Below are 6,016 nucleotides of genomic sequence, written 5' to 3' on the forward strand. Positions count from 1 at the left end.
TCCCATTCTCCATCCGTGCCCATGTTCTATGCTCCAAAGGATAGAGCACTGTCTTCTCATGGTTTAATCCTAGTGCAATGATTGGGTGGATAACATAAACTGTGGCATTACGTACAAAGGTAGTAGCCATGTTAACAATGGGATCATAGCTTCAGCCAGAAAAATGCCTTCACTTCCTTCCCTAATGATCAAGGCAGCTGTTGCCTGCAACCATAACTGTGCTTGCATACAACTAAGAGCTAAGGATACATTATCTTGAACCATACTAAGTACATCTATTATTAGTTTGTGGTCTTGGTCTTCTGCATTTTCCCATCTCGGTAACACCTTTGAAACTTGCCATTGGCTAGTTCCCAATGCCAATAAGGATGATTGTAGGGGTTGTTTTAGTTTTGTCAAAAAACCTTTTTGCACCACTCCACAACATGGGGAATTCACCTCTCCAGGACTGTACCAGGGAATGGCAGAAACAAGACGAAAAGCACACTCTGAGGCACCTCATAACCACACTCTACCTACTGCAATACCTATCTCTTCCCAGCTGTTTTACTTCTGCTGCTCTCTGTCTCCAAATCAAATTCTTTTAACTGCCATGCAGAGCAGTGGTCCTCCAGGCACCATAGATTGGCGGTCTTCTGGGTTCCATAAAGCACATAAAGCAGTGCCATATTTTTTTTTAATTTCAAAACAGCAGTCTGCATCCCTCTGGAGATGAACAGTAGGTCAATCCAGTCACTGAGTTACCAATGCAAAACTTCACAGTTCCAGAAGGCGCTCTTTCCTTTGACCGATTCCTTATAAGTGTTATCCACCACTAGCAAAAGCAATAAAGAGACTGCAGACAGGCATTGCCACGTTTGACAAACTTCATCTTTTTAATTTTATCATTTCAAAAGAGCAGTCCACTTACCTCTATACCTAAAGAAGTAGATCAAACTAGTCACTGAGTTACTGAACGAGAACTTGACAGTTCCAGAAAGCACTGTTTCCTTTGACCAGTTCCTCCTAAGGTTTACCTGCTGCTGGAAAAAAGAAAAAAAGACTCTGTGCCAGCTGCCCTTGAGTACTCACCCAGAGCTTGATTATTCACCCAGAGACAGACCAGATGTCTTTTCCAAAATAGTCAGGACAATGTATTATTGCACTGATGGACCACCATATTAGCTACCATCACTAATTGCCAGGCAGGACAGCTCCAGGCCAAACACACACATAAAAAGGCACACTACAAACATCATGAATGAAACACAGGAAAATAATTATTTATGCTATAGGAATTACTATAAGAATTACTCACCTGAGGAAGAACTGCATGCGAGAAAGGCACCTACTATTATATAGACTGATTTACTTTAAATGATCCTACTAGATTTTACCTTAAGTAGATATACTTCTCTCTTTCAACTTGGAAACACATCAACCCATAGACTCTGACCCACACCCCAAAAAAGAACAAAAAAAAAAAAAACAACCTGCAACTGACTGAAGGAAGAAAAAAGCACTTACCCCAAAGAGCAGCTCAGGCAGAAAGAGCTCTCTGATAGGACACCTGTGGCTCATGTATGTGAGAAACACTCCGTAGCCAATAACTTAGGCTCAGGCGAGGATCTCAGTGAAGTAGCAATTTATTTGTGATTGCAACGGCAGGCACCCCACAAGCAGGAGAGAGCGCATCTACTAGTTCCAAAACACGGTTTATATACTTTTTGATGACAGGACCCTCCCCTGTTTCCCCACTTGAGTGGGTAATCCAGGTTCACAATCTATTTGATGCCTCACAGACAGTGCATGGCCTTCAGTTGCAGGCTTGCTAAATTTCAAAATTCTTTTGACGTTTTTACTGCTTGAAGTGGTAATGTTTCTTCACTTATCTGACTTGACACTGTGATTTTCACCTAATTGTCCTACGGACAATTGTTGTCTGCATTTTACAAGGTCACCTGCTAAGCTTTCTTATGACTGCACCCATATCTCAGTACCAGATTCCCTCCTTCTAAACAATGTAACTCTGCAAAAATGACATTTATATTCCCACAATTCCCCCCTTTTCCCTTTTTTTTTTTTTATAAACTGTTGATTTTTGCAAAAACTCTTTTTATTTTTTTTTTTTTTAAGTGTAATTTGGTAAATATCTTCCTCTTCTTTACTTTATTTCTTCTCCATTTCCTCTAATATCATCATTTTGTCTGAGTAGGATGGTGGATCCACGGTCATTTGTTTCAATAATGCGGTTTCAATTAATCGCTGGACAAGTCCCTTTACACAGGGGATAATGCAACAGCCAATGGCTGTCAAAACTCCTGCTACTATGATCAAGGATGTAAATATGGACATTATCATCCCTTTCCATTTACCAAACCAAGATTCCAACCATCCTGTGATAGAAGTGTCTGCTCCTGAATTTTCTGCCAATTTTCATTGGCAAGGGTGGTAAGCCCTTGCAATGCTCTTGTTACTGTGCCATCCAGGGAAGTATTGTCAGGGATGAAAGTACAATAACGGTTGCCCAGCATCACGCATACACCACCCTTCTCCGCGAGCATCATATCTAATGCTATCCTGTTTTCCCAAGCCATTTTGCTGGTGGCATCTAGTTGTTCAGGGATTCCTCTTATCGCATCCCTGGTATAATTGATGAATCTCTGCTGATTATAATAGATATAATTAATCCAATCCACATTTTTATTGATTGTTACCCACCAGAACAGTGACTCAAACCCTGCAGCAATTTGATTTCTGGCTTTATGTTCATCTGGAACTCCTCTAGGTACCCCAATAGAATCTATGTATACTCTATCATCAAATGATATTCCTAAGCCTCTTTTACTTCTTCTGGGTATTTGTGATGTTTCTCTTTCAAATGCCAGGGTGAAGGGTATAGCTAATTGAACAAGTGCACAAGTGCCTTCCCAATTAGATGGTAGGGTGGACCGTAAGATCTTCCCTCCACTGTACCACCAGAGATCTGCCCTGGGGATCTCTAGTCTTGAGCAGTTTCCCATCAAGTGCTTGGTCGCACAAGGCAAATTTTCCCAGATGCTGGGTAGCACTCACACCCTGCTGTGAGAGGCAAGCTGTATGATTACCTATAGCTGTAGAGAATGCAGGGGAAACTGCAATATTGCTATCATGCAAGAACAGCAAAGAGAGACTTACAGGCCTCATTTCCCCAGGCAGTCTTTTTTTGGTACAATGTAATCATACATTGCATCCCCTGGGAATCCTTGGTCCACCCCCATGGGAAGGGTACTATCTGGGCAATTGGTCATCCCGAGGCACAAGCATAGCAGTAGCTACGGTTGAGACTCTGGATGGTATATTTGACCCATTCTATCCAGGCATTCACATCCCAATACCCTGTTTGAATCTCAAATGTTTGAACTGCCACATTTCAGAGGGCATCCTGTTTTCTCTCCTGTTTTCTCCTTGAGTTTCTCCCTTTCTCTGATGGCAATAGAGGATCGTTTCCATACAGCTATTCCCAATCTGGCTGTTGGGTCTCTCCCAGTTATTTGTTCTCTCTGCTCAATTGTCGTTGGGCATTTAAATCTCCACACGCTAACACCTCACAAGCATCAAACGTGACGGATTGTGGTACATAACCCTCTGTCACAGTCACCCATATTTTGATGGGGTATCCTGTTTTTGCTATTATCTGGTCATGCCTTTTCCAAGTTGCCAATTGACCGAGGCCTTCTCTGAGGCCTAGAATCACTAAAAACAAAATTAGTAATTGATTTTTCCCTGTCATTATTTTTAAACCTTAGGTTTCCAAATAATTATCAATACAAAGAATAAGATGTACACTACTACTATAACAATCCCCCCTTTGGGAGCCCTGCAATTCACTATAGGTCTGTCCTTTCTCTCAATCACAAGTCACACTTCTTAGTTACCTGTGAAAATAAAAGGTTAGTTTACAATTGTAAGCTTTTATCCTACTCAGAGTCCATTATGAGATTTTTCTCTTCGATTTCAACTTCCAACAAGTCTTCTGTAGGAACAGCTTCCCAGGTACTAGGGTCGGTAGATGCTTTCACTTGAGTATAGTGAGTCCAACCTTTTTCCACAGTTCTTATGGCTGTTCCAGTGGTTAGTAGTTGTCCTTCCCATTCAGGCTGGAGTTGACTCTTTCCAGGTCCGAATCAGGACCCGGTTTCCTGGGTGATGGTGGTGAATAGGGAATTCCAAACGTGGGGTTTGAGCCAACAACCCACAGGTCCTGAGAGATGACAAAGAAGAGGACAACCCCAGAATACAGTTCTTAAGAAAACTCTCTTGTTTTGAATTGTGGTATTTCATCCATTATGCCCAAATAGAGCAATTTGAACAGCATCTCATATGGTGAAATTCCTATATCCTTTCTTGGTGCTGTTTGAACCTGTAGGAGTAAGCATTTTACCCAAGGAAATTGGGTTTCTAACACTAGTTTAGTTAATTGCTTCTTTAATGTTTGATTCATTTGCTCCACCTTCCCAGAAGAGGAGGGGTGCCAGGGGCTGTGAAAATCCCACTCAATCTCTAAGGCCTGCTTTAACCCTCGCAGTAAAGCTTTACACTTATCCAGTCACATGGTCAATTAGGACAAACAAGTAACTCAGTCTACCTCTATACTTTGGAAAGGTCAAATCCCTGTCTCCCATCCCCCTCTAGATGGGTTACAGAAGACCTTTTTATTTACCTTTTGACATATGGTACATCCTCTGCATATGTGCTTCGCTAAAGTTATATTCGTACACAGACATACTTTCTTAGCACAACATCACACATTGCTTGCACCTCCCAATGACTCTTTTGATGTAAAACAGTTAATATTTGCCTCATTATCACTTCATTCAGCATTTCTCTCCCATCAGGGAGTATCCATTTTCCTTCAGACTTCATGGCTTAAAAAAAATCTCCCTTTTAAAACTTTTTAGTTCTTTCTTAATTTTCAGCAATTCCCTGAATCCTCTCTGCATTTATTCTTTGTTTTCCTTCAGACATTAGATGCCTTAAATACCTGACTTCTCTTTCTACATATTGTAATTTATTTCTCAATACTCCGAAGCCCTGCTTTCCCAGAAAGTTAGATAACTTGTTAGTAGCTTCCTTCACAACTGTTTTCTCCTGTTCTGACAATAAAAGATCATCCACATATTTGTAACAGTAACACCTCCTCGGGAGGTTGGAATGGCTCCAAAATCTGTTCTAGAACTTGCCCAAATAAATAGGTGGCCCTGTAAACCCCTGAGGTAAAACCGTCCATCTGTATTGTTGCTTCCGCCCCCATTTCAGGGTCTTTCCAGTCAGAGGTGAGTATATCTTTGCTCTCAGGGTCTAAGAGCACTCCATTAACTGTTATTCCACTCTAACAATTTACTAGTTGAATGCCCAATTTCATCATCAAATCCCTTCCCAACAAGTTAGTCCCTGCCTTGGGTACATGCAATAATTGCCCAGTGATCATTTTATCCCCTAGTCTCAGCTTGGTATCCCCAAAAGTGGCACTGTTATCCCAGCCCCTTCTACCCCCATCACTTTTTAGGGTTTCATTAGTTAATTTAATCCCTGATACTTTACAAGCCAGTAATGACCTAGCTGCCCCAGTGTATTGGGTTGGGTTCAATGGCAAGGTTCGCGGGGTTGGGGGGGGAAGGGGGGGGGGGGGGAAGGGGGAAAGAGAAGATTCTTCTTCACGAGAAGAATTCAGAAGCCTCCCCGTGGCAGATAAGGGACAATTTCATCCGGCCCCAAAGGGGCCCACTGCTGCCCAGAGCCAAGCCATGAGCAACACAGTCAGTGCCTCTGTGAGAGCACATCCATGAAGACAAACAAACAAAGAAACAAACAAAAACCTGCTGCTCAACAGCAGCTGGGAGAGCAAGGAGCGAGAAACCTCCCCGCAGACATCAAAGTCAGAGCAGAAGGAGAGGGAGGAGGTGCTCCAGGTGGCGGAGCAGAAGCCCCCCTGCAGTCTGTGGCTCCTGGTGGAACAGGCTGTCCCCCCCCATCCCCCTCCCTGATACTTAGGAAA

The sequence above is a fragment of the Aythya fuligula genome, chromosome 9 (genome assembly GCF_009819795.1).
Source record: "Aythya fuligula isolate bAytFul2 chromosome 9, bAytFul2.pri, whole genome shotgun sequence".
Taxonomy (NCBI): Eukaryota; Metazoa; Chordata; class Aves; order Anseriformes; family Anatidae; genus Aythya; species Aythya fuligula.